The sequence below is a fragment of the Meriones unguiculatus genome, assembly GCF_030254825.1.
Source record: "Meriones unguiculatus strain TT.TT164.6M chromosome X unlocalized genomic scaffold, Bangor_MerUng_6.1 ChrX_unordered_Scaffold_30, whole genome shotgun sequence".
NCBI lineage: Eukaryota > Metazoa > Chordata > Mammalia > Rodentia > Muridae > Meriones > Meriones unguiculatus.
The window spans coordinates 2,582,883-2,600,151 of NW_026843706.1; positions in this window are offsets into that span (position 1 = coordinate 2,582,883).

Below are 17,269 nucleotides of genomic sequence, written 5' to 3' on the forward strand. Positions count from 1 at the left end.
ACACACAGAAAACATCACCTCTTTCTTGCTTGTCTGTTTTTGTTTCTCAAGACAGGGTTTCTCTGTGTAGCTCTGGCTATCCAGGAACAGATCAGGCTGGCCACAAACTCAAGAGATCTGCCTACCTCCACCTCCTGAGTGATGGGTATAATGCCATGCCCCAACATTGCTTAGCCAAACATCACTTCTCTTTAACTGGTGATGAAAAATACCTTTTTTTTTTAAAGATGATTGATATAGCCATTTAGAATATAAAATAAAACAAAATTGAATGTAATGTAAAATCGAGAGGTAAGGGTATGAAGTTAGGGGAGGAATAGGTCCTGTGGTGGCTCAGGCCTTTAACCCCAGAACCAGAGAAACAATTCAGTGGATAGCTATTCATTCCAGACCAACCAAAGCCAATACAGGGAGCAAGTCTGACATGGTGGTACCTGCCTGTGATCCCAGTACTCAGGAGGCAGACACAGGCAGATCTCTGTGAGTTGAGGATAGCCTGGTCTATACAGTTCCAGGACTGCCAAGGCTACACAGAGAAACCCTGTCTCAAAACAACAACAACAAAAGATAAAATTAAACAAAACACGTCTTCTACTAGAATACATTGTTTTTGGTTCCCACCAGTAGTTTACAAAATTATGCATTACTCAAACATAACTTCATAGTTCAAGTAAAAGTTTGGACTGAAAACTTTATATAGAACACACGTTCAGAAGCCAGCACTATGGTTCAACTGGTCAATTGCTTGCCATCAAGCCTGGACCTAGGTTCAATGCCCGGGACCCACATGATGAAGGAGACAAATGGTTATTGCTATTGAGGCTGCCTCAAACCTCCACATCTAAACACACTCCCCCAACCCACCCAAAAAACACATAGAGAATAAATGTAATAAAGAATTTTAAAGTTTTATTCATTTTAAATTGATTTGGGGTTACAAACAGCTGTTAGCACAAGACATGATCGGGAGGGTGTTGTTGGAATTTAATATTTACTATTGATGTATCTTTTAGTAAAACAGCAGTTAATTCTAAACCAGCTGTATACCCAAATCACCACACAGAGACTAGGATTTCTTTAATTAACCTAGAGCACATTGCTGGGCAATAATTACTCCATCCTAAACCTCCAAGCCCGCATAGTTTCCTACCATTCAGATTCACCCATTATACTTGCTTTTAGTCATATCTTAGGTCAGGTTCATCTCTCCACAGGGTTCCAAGACCTCTCCTCCAGATTTTCTCCACTCCACTCTCCCTGCTTCCTTCCTCTTCCTCACACTCTGGACCAGGAGGTCCCACCCTATCCTCTCCATTGCTCACCAATGTGGCTGGTTGTTTTTATTGACAACACAGAGAACAAATGGTAGCATGTTTACAAAAAGGTGAGACAGGTGATGCTTAGAATAAGTATCACAATGCAATGTCCAGATTGACACCACATAGTTGGGGAGAGAAATCAGCATTTGAATGAACAAGGGTAAATTGTATATACATTCCAAAAGAACATTATACCAGCAACCAGCATTTGAGAGATCAAGGCAAGAGAATTGGAAATCAAATTTAAGGCCAATCCGTGTAAGGCTAGGCTTCAGAATGAGGCTCTGATCCTCCTACGCCCCCCCTCACCCACCAGGAATAGTGTGTCACAGTTGTAATCCCAGCACTTGGGGGTAGAAGCAGGTGATCAGAAATTCAAGGCCATTCTCCTGGGCTACACAGCAAGTAGAATACCATACCGGGTTACTGGAGACTGATTCCAAAACAAAACCCTAAAAAGACAAAAACAGGGAAGAACAAAGAACACGGTATGAGACAACATTTGCAAATTATATATTTCATTAATAATCTTCATAATTTAGAAAAAAAACTTCTGGAAGAGAACACCAATCATGCAGGCACTAAGATCAGCAAATAATTAATGGGACCTCATGAAATTGAAAAGCTTCTGTAAGACAAAGTGTACTGTCAATAGGACAAAATGGAATCCTACAGAATTGGAAAAGATCTTCACCAACCCCACATCCGATAGAGGGCTAACACCAAAAATAAAGAAAGAACTCAAAAAACTAGACACCAGCCAACAAATAACTCAAGTTGAAAATGAGGTACAGGAAAAAAAAAACAAAACACAAACACTCAGGGAGGCAAAGGCAGGCAGATCTCTGTGAGTTTGAGACCAGACTGGTCTACAAAGCGAGTCTGGAACAGCCAAGGCTATACAGAGGAATCCTAACTCAAACAAAAAACCATAAAAGTAAAAATGGAGTACAGATCTAAACAGAGAATTCTCAACACAGGAATCGCTAATGGCTGAGAAGCAGTTCAAGAAATGCTCCAGGTCCTTAGCCATCAGGGAAATCCAAAACAAAACAACTCTGGGATTCCATCTCACACCCACCAGAATGGCTAAGATCAAAAACTCAAGCAACAGCACATGCTGGTGAGGCTGTGGAGCAAAGGGAGCACTCCTTCATTGCTGGAGGAAGTGCAAACTTGTACAGCCACGTTGAAAATGGACTTGGCAGTTTGTCAGAGAGATGGGAACCCTTCTACCTCAAGACTCAGCTATCCTGCTCCTGGGTATATCCCCAAAAGATGCTCCACCTCACCACGAGGACACTTGCTCAACGTCTTCATGACAGCGCTCTTCATGAGAGCCAGTGTTGGCAAACTTTAAAAACTATTTTATTTAGGGTTCTTAGACCTTTCTTATACTTCTTCTTCCCTGCTCCACCCCAATCCTTTTCAACACCCCAAGCCTGTGCAGGAGAGAAGGAATGTTAGTGGGGAGAGGAGGGGTAGTTCTCTTTGGGACTTCCTGCTGGTTAGGATTGTCAGGTTTCTTGGCAGTCCAATCTTACTGCAACTCCATAGGCATGGCTGGTTGATATGTAGGGGAGGCTCCCTCTTCTGCAGAGAAACAGAGGAGGAGTGGATGGTGTGTGCTGGGGGAGATGGAGGAGAAAGACTGGGAGGGGAAGAGGAAGGAGAAATTGCTGTGGTTGATATGCAAAGTAAATAAATTAATTAGAAAAATGCATCAGGGCTGAGGTCATAGCTCAGTAAGTACATGGTTAGTAGGAGGAGGCTCTGGGTTCAACAGTCACTGCCAAATAAATTAATAAATAAATGGTGAAACCGATAGTTAAAATGGGGAGAAGGTCTAAGTCAACTTGGTACCTAAGCAGAGAGATAGCTCAGGGATCAAGAGTACTTACAGCCTGTTCTTCCAGAGGACTCACTTTCCATCCTCAGTGCTCAGATGGCAGCTCATAGGTGTGTCTCCAGTCCAAGGGGCTCTATCGCCCTCTCCTGTTCTCTGGGGGCATTGTGCACACACAGGGTTCACTGACAAACATGCAGGAAAAACACTCATGTACATAAAATTTAGATAGATAGATAGATAGATAGATAGATAGATAACATCCTGAAACAATAATTATGTCTGGGCTTTGGAGAGGTATATGCCTTTAATCCCAAAATTTAGGAGGCAATTCTAGACCAGCCTAGAATTTCAGTACAACTAGGGCTACACAAAGAAACAATCTTGAGGGAAAAGAAAGAAAGAAAGAAAGAAAGAAAGAAAGAAAGAAAGAAAAGATTTATGAATATAATCCCAGTAATTGGATGGTGAAATCAGGAGAATCAGTTCAAGGTCATCCTGTTTGTTTTGTAGGGATTTTGAGAACAGCTTGTCTCAGCCCCTACCTCACTCAACGTGAGAAGCCTGTGGGTAATCAGTGCATGGGAAGATACTCTGGCTGGGTACCTGTGTGTGTGTGTGTGTGTGTGTGTGTGTTTCATATATATCCCGGTGAGAGGGTGCTTGCTTAATATGCATGACGTCCTGGGATGGACCAGACCACCAGCATCATCACACCACACCACCAAACCAATACTGCCCCAACCGCTCCATCCCCATCCCACCCCGTGTCCCTCCCCACACATCCCTTGCAAGCACACACACACACACACACATACTCAAACAGGCTCAACAGTCATCAGAGAATGCAAATTAGAGCCACAGCAATGGAGCTGCAATGATTCTTCAGTCCTTAAGAGAACTTACTGCTCTTAAGAGGACCCAGATTTCAAAGACTCATGTGGCTTGTAATAGCATTTCCACTCTAGTTTCAGGGAATCTGACGCCCTCTTCTAGACACCACAGGCACCAGGATTGCACAGGATTCAGACATTCATGCAGGCAAAACATCCTTACACAGAAGACAAGAGTAAAGTTTAGTGGGGACATTTCATTTTGAGAATGCGAAGCACCTGTTTCAGCCTTTAGGAAGGGTTTCGAATGTTTTCTTCTTAATAAACCTTGTTCTCTGCTGTTTTGCTGCTGTTTGTTTTGTTGGTGGTGTTTTCAGACAGGATCTCTCTATGTAGCGCTAGCTGGCCTGGGACTCACTCTTTGGATCAGGGTGGACTCAAACTCACAAAGAGCTGTCTGCCTCTGCCTTCTGAATGGCTAGGATTGTGGTTGCGGTTTGGTTTGGTTTTGTGTTGGAGACAGGGGCCAGTGCAGGTGACCTTTGCTACTTTGTAGTTTTTTTCCCACTCTTTCCCCCTCCCACCCCCAGTTTCACTCCTTAACAGGAGCCTGAAGGAGAACAAGGACAGAGGGGGAGAGAGGAGTTGGGAAAATCCTCTCTCTAATTCCTTTCCTTTTGTTTCTTCTTTGACTTTGCTCCTAGCAAACCACAAACAACCTCCCTAAATGACCAACCATGGCCACCCAACCTTGGGAGGGGGGTCTCACATTTCCATGCCCTCTGAAAAGTTCCCAGAATTCTGAATGTCACACAGTCACAGAAAGGAGACACCCTCAGCTACAAGCCTGAGGCCAGTCCTAGCCAGCTGCAGAAGTCCGCAGCAGCCCCGCATCCCGACCCCTGGGATTAAAATGAAAACAGGTTCTCATACAATTCCTGTGCTTCCAAAGAAGCCAACATTGTCACCCCAGTCTATAACCTGCTATGTAGACTAGACCCAGCTGGGCTGTCACTCACAGAGATCCCCCTGCCTCTGCCTCCTGAGTGTTGGGGTTAACTGTGTCACCATGGCTGACAAGGGTTGTTTTTCAATACTGGGAATTGAATCCAGGGCCTCGTGCATGGCAGGAAAGCATTCTAACTACTGAGCTTGCACGACATGGTAATTTTAGGTCTGTTTTCCTTTGTTTTGAGACAGGTCACATGTAGTCCAGGCTGCCCTCACATTCTTCTTAGCCAAGGCTTTGAACTGCTGATCCTTCGAGTCCACTTTCCAAGTGCTGGAATGAAAGGCAGGAAACACCCAGCCTGGTTGCCTGTGGTGTTTCTCTCCCTCCTCTTTTCCCCTTTCTGGGAAAAATGTTTTACTGTGGGTTTTTATGTGTGTTTGTAGCTGCATGAATTCGGGGGAAACACAGGACATCTTGTGGAGTTGGATTAATTGTCGCTGTTGTTGTTTTGAGACAGGGTTTCTCTGTGTACCTTGGCAGTTCTTTACCCATTTGGCCATCTTGCCAGCCTCCCTGTGATATTTCAACTACCAAAAAGTCTGTGATGATAAAACACCTTACGTTCTGTTTGGTGTAGTTGGATTTAAAGGTTTATGGTCCTACAGACCACATACCTAGAGATTCACTCCGTTACAGTTCATAATTCCCTTGGTTTTCATATGTTCGCAAAGGATGAGCAACCATCACTGCACAAAAAACAGAAAGGGCAGAGTTTCTGGAGAGATGGCTCAGAGGTTCAGAGCACTGGCTGCTCCTCCAGAGATCTCTGAATTCAATTCCCAACCACCACATGGTGGCACCCTCTTGTGGTGGGCAGGTGTACCTGCAGACAGAACATTGGATACAGGATCAATAAATAAATCTTTTTTAAAAATTACAAAAAAATTCATCCACACCATTTTTATTTTTATTTGTTTGCTTTTTGATACAGGGTTTACTCTGAGTCGCCTTGGATGTCCTGGATTCAGTTTTCACACCAGGCTGGCCTCAAATTCGCAGAGATCCTCCTGCCTCTGCCTTCCAGAGTGCTGACATTACAGGCTTAGGTCCCTGTGCCCAGCCTGGTTTGTTTGTTTGTTTGTTTGTAATTGGTTTCTCTATGCGTACCCCCCTAGCTGGCCTTGAACTTGTGATCTTTCTGTCTCACCTTACCAAATGGAGGAGGTAAAGGTTCTGGCCACTCTGCCTGACTCGCTGCTCTCTCTTTCTCCTTTTGCTTTCTTGGTATTGAGGACTTGAACCCAGGGCCTCACAAAGTCTCTACCAACTGAATTGTCTCCCAGCTTTTCTGAGTTCCTGCCTAGGCCTCCTGAGTTCTTGGAGTGCTGAGAGCCCCAGCACACACAGAAAACATCACCTCTTTCTTGTTTTTCTGTTTTTGTTTCTCAAGACAGGGTTTCTCTGTGTAGCTCTGGCTATCCAGGAGCTCACTCTAGAGACCAGGCCGGCCACAAACCCAACAGATCTGCCTGCCTCCACCTCCTGAGTGATGGGTTTAAAGGTGTGCCCCAACATTGCTTAGCCAGACATCACTTCTCTTTAACTGGTGATGAAAAATACCTTTAAAAAACAAAACAAAACAAAACAAAAAAGGTGATTGATATAGCCATTTAGAATGCAAAATAAAACAAAATTGAATATAATGTAAAATGGAGAGGTAAGGGTATGAAGTTACAGGGGCAGAGGTCCTGTGGTGGCTCAAGGCCTTTAACCCCAGAACCAGAGAAACATTCCAGACCAGCCAAGGCCAATACAGGGAGCAAGTCTGACATGGAGGTACATGCCTGTGTTCCCAGCACTCGGGAGGCAGAGACAGGCAGATCTTTGTGAGTTGAGGACAGCCTGGTCTATAGACTTCCAGGACTGCCAAGGCTACACAGAGAAACAGAGACTGCCAAGGCTACACAAAACAACAACAAAAAAAGATAAAATTAAACAAAACACCTCCTCTACTAGGATACATTATTTTTGGTTCCCACCAGTAGTTTACAAAATTGTACATTATTCAAACATAGCTTCATAGTTCAGGTAGAAGTTAGCACCGACAACTTTCTATAAAACGCACGTTCAGGAGCCAGCATGATGGTTCAACTGGTCAAGTTGCTTGCCATCAAGCCTGGACCTAGGTTCAATAGCCAGGACCCACACGGTGGAAGGAGACAACTAACTGGTTGTTGCTATTGAGGCTGCCTCAAACCACCACATCTAAACACACTCCCCCAACCCAAAAAAACACAGTGAGAATAAATGTAATAAGGAATTTTAAATTTTTATTCATTTTAAATTTATTTGGGGTTACAAATAGCTGTTAGCACAAGACATGATCGGGGAGGGTGTGGTTGGAATTTAATATTTACTATTGATTATCTTTTAGTAAAGCAGCGGTTATTCCTAAACCAGCTGTATACTGAAATCACCACACAGAGACTAGTATTAATTTAATTAACCTAGAGCACAATGCTGGGTAATAGTTACCCCATCCTAAATCTCCAAGCCCGCATAGTTTCTTACCATTCAGATTTGCCCATTATACTTGCTTTCAGTCATATCTTAGGTCCAGTTCATCTCTCCACGGGGTTCCAAGACCTCTCCTCCAGATTCTCTCCTCTCTACCCTCCCTGCTTCCTTCATCTTCCTCCCACTCTGGACCAGGGGGTCCCCCGTATCCTCTCCATTGCTCAGCAATGTGGCTGGTTGTTTTAATTGACAATTTAGAGAACAAATGGTGGCATGTTTACACAAACTTGAGGTTGGTTGAGGCTTAGATTAACCATCACTATGCAATGTCTGGATTGAAACCAGATAGTGGGGGAGAGAAATGAGCATTTGAATGAACAAGAGTAAATTGTATTCATTCCAAAAGAATGGACAAGCTGGCTACCAACTGGAGGGTGAAGTGAATTTATAAACAGAAACTTGTGTAGGAATGCAAGATAAGGCTAGGACTGCAGCTCAGTTGGTTGCCCAGCATGTATGAAGTTCTGGGTACAATCACTAGCAGGCAACAAAGGAAGCATGGAATGAAAGTCTGTAATCCTAACTGAGGAGTTGAAGGCAGGAGGAGCAGAAGTTTGAGTTCATCCCCTGTTTCAAAGCAAGTTCAAGACCAGCCTGGGACATATTAAGAGCCTTCCTCAAAACCAAATCTACTCAAAAACAAAACAAAACAAAACAAAAAAAAAAAAAAAAACAATGAGAGAATTTTAAAAGTGGTGGTGGGAAAGTGAACCTAGAACACTACATATACCAGGGAAACACTTTCAGCCTAGACCTGTTTTTTTTTTAATAATTTATTTATTTTATGTAGATTGGTTTTTTTTTGTTTTGTTTTTTTTTTTTTTTTGCCTGCATGTATATCTGTGGGTGTCAGATCTTGGAGTTATATACCTTTGTGAGCTGCCATGTGGGTGCTTAGAATTGAACCCCACTCCTCTGGAAGAGCAGTCAGCGCTCTTAACTGATTACCCATCTCTTCAGCCCTTTAGCTTTGTTTTTAAGAGAGTGTTTCTGCACATAGCCCGGTTGGCCTTCTGAGTTCTTGTTTCTGCCTCCTGAATGCTGAAATTACAGGAAAGCACTCCTGGAAAACATTACTTCTCCCCTCTCTCTTTCTCTCTCTCTCTTTCTCATACACTCTCTCTTTCTCACCCTCTCTCTCCCACCTTCTTCCTCTTCCTCACTCTTCCTCCCTCTCCCTCTCTTATGGCATCCTTCTCTCTTCCTCCCTCTCTATCTCCCTCCCTCTCTCTCCCTCTCCCTATCCCACCCTCTTCTTCTCCCTTTCTCTTCCTATCTCTCTCTCCTTCTCTCTCTCCCTGCCTCTCCCTATCCCCTCAACCTTCCTCTCTCTTTCCTCACTCTCTCTCTTCCTCCCTCTCTCTCACCCTCACACATTCCCTCTCTGACTCCCTCTCTCTACCCCACTATCTCTCTCCTTCCCTCTCTCTCACTTTCTCTTTCCCTCTCTCCCACTCTCTCTCTGTCCCTCTCCCACTCTATCTCTCTCCCTTCCTCTCTCTCCCTTCCTCTCTTCCTTTCTCCCACTGTCTCTCACTCTCTCCTCTTCCACTCTCTCTCCCTCTCTCTGTCCCCCCTTCCTCACTTCCTCCCTCCCTCCTTCTCTATCGCAATCTTTCTTCCTCCCTCTCCCTCCTCCTCTCTTCCTGTCCCTCTGTCTCTCCCACTCTCCCTTTCTCTCTCTGTGTCTCTCTCTCCCAACCTCTCTCACCCTCCCACTCTCTCAACCTCAATCCTAATGTCTCCCACTTTCTCTATCTCTCTCCCTTCATCACTCTCTCTCCTTCTCCCTATCTCCCTCTCTCTGCCTCTCTCCCCCCTCCCTCTTTCTCCTCCTCTCTCTATCTCTATCTCTATCCAACTCTCTCCCTCCCTCTACTTCCCTCCCACTCTCTCCTTTCTCTCTCCTTCCTCTTTTTCTCTCTCCCTCTCTTTCTCTCTCCCTCCCTCACTCTCTTTTCCTCTCCCCCCTCTCTCTCCATCCCTCTCCCTCTCTTTCCATCCCTCTGTCTCAACCTCCCTCTCTCTCCCACTCTCTCTCCCTCTCTCCCTCTACCTCTCTCTATCCCTCCCTCTCACACCTTCCATCTCTCTGTTGCCCTCTCTCTCCCTCACTCTCCCACTCTCTCTCACTCACTCCTACTCTCCTACTCTCTCTCCCCACTCTCTCCCTCCCTCTCTCTATATATACTACTCTCCCTCCCCCACTCTCCCTCTGTCCCTTTCTCTCTTCCTCTCTCTCTCCCTTCCTCTATCCCTCCTTCTCTCCCACACTCCCTCTCTCTCCCAACCTCTCTTTCCCTCCCATTCTCTCTCCCTCTCTGTCTTTCACTCTCTCCCAATGTCTCTCCCTCTCCCCTCCCTCTTTCTCTCCCTTTTCTCTCTACCTCTCTCCTTCCCTCTCTCCCTCTCTCTCCTCCTCTCTCTTTCCCTCTCTTGACCCCTCTCTCTCCCTCCATCTCTCCCTCCCACTCTCACACTCTCTCTCCCTCCCTATCTCTTTCCCTCCCTCTCTATCTCCCTTCCTCCCTCTCTGTCTCTTCCTCTACCTCTGTTTACTTTCTTCTCTCTCTCCTTCCCTCTCTCTCTCCCCCACTCTCTATCTCTCTCTCTCCCTCCCTCTCTCCCTCTCCTCTCCCTGCCTCTCTCCCTTTCCCCTCCCTCTCTCTACCTCTTTTCCTCCTTCTCTCTCTTACCCTCTCTCACACACCTTTCTTACCTTTCTCCCTCTCTTTCTCCCTCCCTCTCTCCCTTTCTCCCACTCTCTCCACCTCTCCTTCCCCACACTCTTTCCCTCCTTCTCTCTCCTACTCTCTCTCCTACCTTCTCCCTCTATCTCTTTCTCTGTCTCTCCCTCTCCCACTCTCTCTCACTCTTTCCCTCTCCCTCCCTCTCCCCCCTCTCCCTCCCACTACCTTTCTTTCCCTCTCACATTTCCTCTCTCCCTCTTTCTCTCTCCTCCCTCTTTCCCTCCCTCTCTCCTATTTTCTCTCCCTTCCTCTCTCTCCCACATTCTCCCCCTCCCTCTCTCTCCCCTCCTCTCTTATAGATCCCTCTCCCCCTCTCCCTCTCTCTCCTTCCTTCTCTCCCTACCTCCCTCTGTCTTCTTCCCACTCTTACACTCTCTCCCTCATCTCTCTCCCCCTATCTCTCTCTCCCTCCATCTCTCTCTCCCTCCTTCCGTCTCTAGCTCCCTCCCCTCTCTCCCACCCTCTTTCTCTCTTCTTCTCTCTCTCCCTCTCTTTCCTTTCCTCTCTCTCTCCCTCCCTCTCTTACCCTTCATCTCCCAACCTCCCTCTCTCCCTCCCCTCTCCTCCTCCCTCTCTCTACCTCAACCCTTTCTCTCTCCATCTTACTCTCTCCCTCTATCTCCCAATATGTCCTTCCCTCTCTCTCCCTGCCTCTCCCTCCTTCTGTCCCCCCTTTCTCTGCATCTGTCAATCCCTCTCATACTCTTTCACACCTTCCCTCCCTCTGTCTCTCTCTCCCTCTCTCCCACTCTCCCACTCTCTCTTCCCCATTCTCCCTCCTTCTCCCTCGCTCCCTTTTACTCTCCCTTTCTCCCTCTCTCTTTCCCTTTCTCTCCCACTCTCTTCGTCTTCCACTCTCTGTCCCTCCCTCCCTTTCTCCCTCCCTCTCTCTATATCCTACTCTCTCTCCCTATCTCTCTTCCTCCCTATCTCTCCCTCTCCCTCTGTCTCTCATACTCTCCATCTCTCCCTCTCTCTTTCTCTCTCACCTACTCTCTCCCTCACTACCAAACTCCCTCTCTCCTAACTACTCTCTCCCTCCTCTCTCTCTCCTTCTCTCCAAATATCTCTCCCCCTCTCTGCCCCATCCCTCTCTCTACCTCTCTCTCCCTGTCTCCCCTCCTTCTCTCCCTCTCTCTACCACTCTCTCTCCTTACCCCTCTTTCTCTTGCTCCTTCTCTCTCTCTCCAACTTTCTGTCTCCCTCCCTCTCTCTCCTCATCCCTCTCTCCCTCTCCCCCTCTCACTCTCCACCCTCCCCTTCTCTCTTCCTCTCTCTCCCTCCCTCTCTCCCCTCCTTTCTCTCCCTATCTTACTCTCCAGCTCTCTCTGCCTCTCCCTCTATCTCTCCATATCTCTTTCCCTCCCTCTTTCTATCCCTCTTCCTTCCTCCCTTTCTCTCCATCCCTTTCTCTCTCCATCCCCATCTCTCTCCATCCCTCCCTATCTCTCCCTCCCTCTCCCTCCCTCTCTTACTCTGTCTCTATCCCTCTCTCTCTTCCTCCCTATCTCCCTACCTCTTTCCAACCCTCTCTCTCCCCCTCTCTTTCTGACCCTCTCTCTTTCCCTCCCTCTCTCTCCCTCCCACTCTCTCTCATACTTTGCCTCTTCCTCTCCCTCCTTTCCTCCCTCCCTCTACCTCTGTCCATCTCCTTCCCTCTCTCCCACTCTCTCTCCCTCTATCTCTCACATTCTACACCATTCTCCTCTCTCTCTATCAATCTCTCTTCCTCCCTCTCCCCTCCCTCCCTCCTGCCCTCTCTCCCCTCTCTCTCTCTCCCTCTCTCTCCCGCTCCCTCATTCCCTCTTTCTCCTCCTCCCTCCCTCTACCTCTCTCTCTCCACCTCCCCCTCTCTTATACTCTCTCCCTCTTTCTCTTCATCTCCCTCTCTCTCCTACTCTCTACCTGTAACTCCCTATCTCTTGCCCTCTTTATCTCACTCTCTTGCTCTCCCTCTTTCTCTCTCCCACTCCCTCTCTCACTCCCACTCTCTCCTTTCATTTCTTGCTCTCCCTCCCTCTCTCCCTCTCTCTCACTTTCTCTTTCCCCTCCCTCAATCTCTCTTCCTCCCTCTCCCTCTTTCTCCTCCTCCCTCTCTCTCTCCTTCCCTCTCCCTCCCTCTCCCTCCCTCTCTCTCTTCTTTCCCTCTCCCCTCTCTCTCTCCCTCTCTCCCACTCTCCCTCTCTTACTCTAGCACTCCCTCTTTCCCACTTTCTCTTCTACTCTCTTTCCTTCCCTCTCCCTCTCCCTCTCCTTCTCTCCCACCCCCTCTCTCCCTCCCTTATTCTTCCTCCCTCTCTCTTGCTCTCTTCACTTCTATCTCTCTTCCTCCCTCACTTTATCTCCCTTTCCCTCAATCTCTTTCCCTCCCATTCCCTCTCTCTCCCTCTTACTCTCTCACTCACTCTCCCTCTCCCTTACACTGTCCCCCTCCCTCCCTCTCTCCCTATCCCTCTCTCTCTCTCCTTCTCCCCCCTCTCTCCTCCCTCTCCACTCCACTTACCTCCCTCTCTCTGTCTCCCTCTCCCTCACTCTCCTTGCTCCTTCCTTGTCTCTTCCTAGCCCACTCTCTCTCTCTCCCTCTTGTCCCTCTCACTCACCCTCTCTCCCTCTTCCTTTCTGTCCCTCTCTCTCCTCCTTCTCTCTCATCCTCCCTTTTTACCTCTCCCTCTCGCTCTCCCTAATACTCTTTCCTTATCTCCCTTCCTCTTCTACTTCTCTCCCCATCCCTCTCTCTGGACCCTCCTTCTGTCTCTCTTTCCCTCTCTCTCCCTCTCTCTATTTCTCTCTAACCCTCCCTCTCTCTCATTCCCTCCCTCTCCCTCCCTCCCCTCCCTCCCTCTGGCTCCCTCTCTCTCTTTCCCTCTCTTTTCCTCTCAATTCCTCTCTCCTGCTCATTTCCCCCTCCCCTCTCCCTTTCCCTCTCTCTCTCTCTAAATCCCATCCTCTCGCTCCCTCCATCTCCCTCTTCCTCCCTCTCCTTTCCTCTCTCTCCCTCCTACTTCCTCTCTCTAGCTCCCTCTCTCTCTCTCCCTCTCCCACACTTTCTACTTCTCTCTCTTCCTCACTCTCTCCCTCTCCCCCTCCTTTTCTGTCTACCCCTCTCTCCCACTCTCTCTCTCTCCCTCCCTCTGTCTCCCATTTTCTCTCTCCCTTCCTCTCCCTCCCTCTCTCCCTCTCTATTTCCCTCTTTCTCCCCTCCCCTCATTCATTCTCTCTCTCCACCTTCTCTCTTTCCCCCTCTCTTCTACTCTCTCTCCCCCACTCTCTCCCTTTCTCCCACTCTCCATCCCTCCAGCTCCCTCTCTTCTTCTCCCCTTCCTTCTCCCTCTCCCCCTCTCTCTCCCACTTTCTCTCCCTCTCCCTGTCTCTCTCTGCCTCTCTTCTCTCCCTCTCTATCTCTCCCTTTCCCTCTCTCTCTTCTCTCCCTGTCTGTCTCCCACTCTCCCTCTTTCCCATGCTTCCTCCTTCTCTCTCCCTCCCTCCCACCTTCTCCCTCTCCCTGTCTGTCTCCCACTCTCCCTCTCTCCCATTCTCTCTGTCCTTCACTCCCATTGACTTCTCCCTTTCTCCCACTCTCTCCTCCCTCTCCACTCCCTTTCTTTCTGTCCCACTCTCTCCCTCTCTCCCTCCCTCTCTCTCTCTGCCTCTCCCACTCTCTCTAACCCCTCTCCCTCGCTTCCTCCTTCTCTCTCTCCCTCTCTCTCCTTCTCCCTCTCTCTCCCTCAGTCTTTCTCTACCTCTCTCTCTCCCCTTCCTCTTCTTCCCCTCCCTCTCTCTTTACCTCCATCTCTCCCTCTCCATCTCCTCCTCTCTCTCCTTCCCACTCTCTCCCTCTTTTTCCCACCCTTTATCTCCGACTCTCCTTCCCTCCCTCTCTCTCACCTTCCCTAGCTCTCCCTCTCTCTCAGTCCCCCTTCACTCTCTTCCTCCTCCTCTCTCACCCTCCCTCCCTCTCCCTCTCTGTCTCCCTCCCTCTCTTTCTCCTTTTCACTCTCTCCCTCTCGCTAGCCCTCCCTCTCTCTCCCACTCTCCCTTACTCTCTCTGTTTCTCTCCCTCTCTCTCTCCCTCTCCATCTCTCTTCCCCCTCTCCCTTTCTCTCTTCCTCCCTCCCTTTCTTTTTCTTTTTCTTTTTTTATTATTAGTTACCTTTTATTAACGCTGTATCCCACTCCCTCATTTCCTCCTAATCCCACCCTCCCTCCCTCATCTCCTCCCTGGCCCTTTCCAAGTCCACTGATTGGGGAGGACCTCCTCCCCTTTCATCTGACCCTGTTTTATCAGGTACCTTCAGGCCTGGCTGCAAAGTCCTCCTCTGTGGCCTAGCAGGACTTCTCCTCCCTGGGGGGGGAGGGTCAAAGAGCCTGCCATTGAGTTTTCCCTTCCTTTCTTTCTCACTCTCTCTCTCTCTCCCTCTCCCCCATCTCTCCAACTCTCTCTCCCTCCTTCTTTCTCTCTCCTACCCTCTCTCTCCCTTTCTCCATGTCCCTCTCTACCTTCCTCTCTCTCCTTCTCCTTCTCCCTCCCTCTCTCTCTTTCTCTACCTCCCTATCTCTACCTCTCCCCCTCTCTTCCCATTGATGTATCTCCTTCTCCTTCCCTTTCTCCCCCTCTCCCTTTCCTTCTCTCCCTCTCTACCTCCCTCTCCCTATCTCTCTCCTTCCCTCAAACTCCCTCTCTCTTCCTCAAACTCTTCCTAGCTCTCTCTTCCTCTCTCTCCCTCTCCCTCCCTCTCTTGCCCCCTCTCTTTTTCTCTCCCTCTTCCTTTCTCTTCCTCACTCTCTCCCCTTCTGTTTCTTCCTTCCTCTGTCTCCTACCCTCTCTCTCTACCTCTGTCTCCCTCCCTCTCCCTGTCACTCTCCCTCTCCCACTGTTCCTCTCTCACACTCTCCCTCCCTCTCTCTTTATCTATAGCTCCCTCTCTTCCCCTCCCTCCCTCTCTCCCTCCCTCTATATCTTCCTTCCTCTCTTTTCTTCCCTCTTTCACACTCCCTCTCTTCCTTCTTCCTCTCATTTTTTTCCCTTCCTATCTCTATTTTCTTGCTTTACCTCCCTCTCCCTCTCTCCTTCTATCTCTCTATCTCTCCCTCCCTCTCTCTCCCTATTTGTCCCACTCTCTTTCTCTTCCTCTCTGTCCCTCTCTCTACCTCTTTCTCTCCATCTTTTCCATCCCTCTCTTTCTACCTCTGTCTCCCCCTCTCTCCCTTGCCCCATCTCCCTCTCTCCATCTCCCTCCCTCTCTCTTACTTTCTCTCTCTTTCTCCCTTGTCTATCCCTCCCTTTCTTTCTCCCTCCCTCTCCCTCTCTACCTTCCTCTCTCCTTCCCTCATACTCTCCCTAGATCTCCTTCCCTCTCTCCTCTTCTCTCCCTCTCCCCATCCTTCTCCCTCCCTCCCTTTCACTATCTCTCCCTCCCTCCCACTCTTATCTGTCCTTCAATCCCTTCCTCCCTCTCTCTTCTTGCTCCCTCCCTTTATCTTTTTCACCCTCCCTGTCTCTCCCTCTCACTCTTTCTTTCCCCATCTCTCTCCCACTCTATCCCACTTTTTCCCTCCCCTCTCTCTCCCTCCCCTCTCTCCCTGCCTGTCTTTCTCCCTCCCTCTCTCTTCCTCCATTTTTCTCCCTCCTACTCTCTCTCCCTCTATGTCTCTCCCCCTCCCTCTCTCCCTTTCCCACCCTGTTTCTCTCTCTCTCCCAATCTCTCCCACATTCCCTCTGTCTCTCCCTCTCCCTCCCTCAAACTCCCTCTCTGTCCTTCATATTCTCTTTCTCCCTCTCTCTCTCCCTCTTCCTCTCTCTACCTCTCTTCTTCTCCCCCTCTCTCCCCTTCTCTGACTCCCACTATCTCTCCCTTCCTCTCTCTCCTTGTCTTTCTCTCCCTCCCTTCTTCACTCTCTCTTCCCTTTATCTCCCTCTCTCCCGATCCCTTTTCCTCCTGAAAGGATTAGGCTAACTTTGTAACCTATATGTCCTCTAAAGCCTATAGTTTTGAGTTTTAGGTCCAGGTTAAGCTAAAGCCTCTTAGTACCTTTCCAGAGAGTGAAGGAATGTGACCCTATCTGTGAGGACAGATATAAACAAAGGGCAAGCAAGCAATGACCTTCACTCAGCAAAAGAACGACCAGACCCTTGTCCTTGAGATAGCATTTCTTAGCAACAAACCTAGACTTCTGAGTAGCTTTTGATCTCCAGCCAAGAGCCAGCAGCCCTAATCTTCAAGGATGAGCTAACCACTCCCACCTTAAATTGCAGCTGCAGCCACACTTGGCAGGACTGGCCAAGCTTGAGCACCTAAGCCTAACCAATTATCTTACTTTATAGCTTCCTCATCCAATCCTAAATTGCCAAAACTGCAACTTCAAATCTCCCGCAATTTTTCTTTTAAAAACCTAAAGGCCTTTGTGCCACTCTTTGCTGACCAGCAGGGGTGACCCCATTGTACAATGGTTAATAAACCTCTTGCTTTTGCAACGAGTCTTGGTCTGGGGGAGTTTCTGGGAAGGGCGCGATTAAACTCCTGAGCTGTGAGACCCCAGGTCTTACACTCCCTCTCTCCCTCTCCCTTGCCCCCTCTCCATCTCTCCTCCCTCCCTTTTCATCTCCCTTTTCATCTCCCTCCCTCTATTCCTCCCTCTCTATGTCCTTTCTCCCCCTCCCTCCCACCCACTGTCTCTCTACTCCTCTCTCCCACTTTCTTCTTTCTCTCCCATCTCTCCCTCTCTCCTTCCCTCTCCCCCTCTCTTTCTCTCACTGCCTCTCCCTCTCCCCTTCTTTCTCTCTCCCTTTCCTTCCCCCTCTCTCTTTCTTTCTCCCTCTTTCTCCTCCCTCTCTCCATTTTCCTCCCTCTCTCCCACTTCCTCCTTCTTCTTCTCTCTCCCCCTCCCTCTCCCTTTGGTTTTTTGAGACAGTGTTTCTCTGTAGCAAGCCTTCTGTATACCTGGGTGTCCTAGAACTTATAGCTATGTGCCTGCCTCTGCCTCCCCAGTACTGG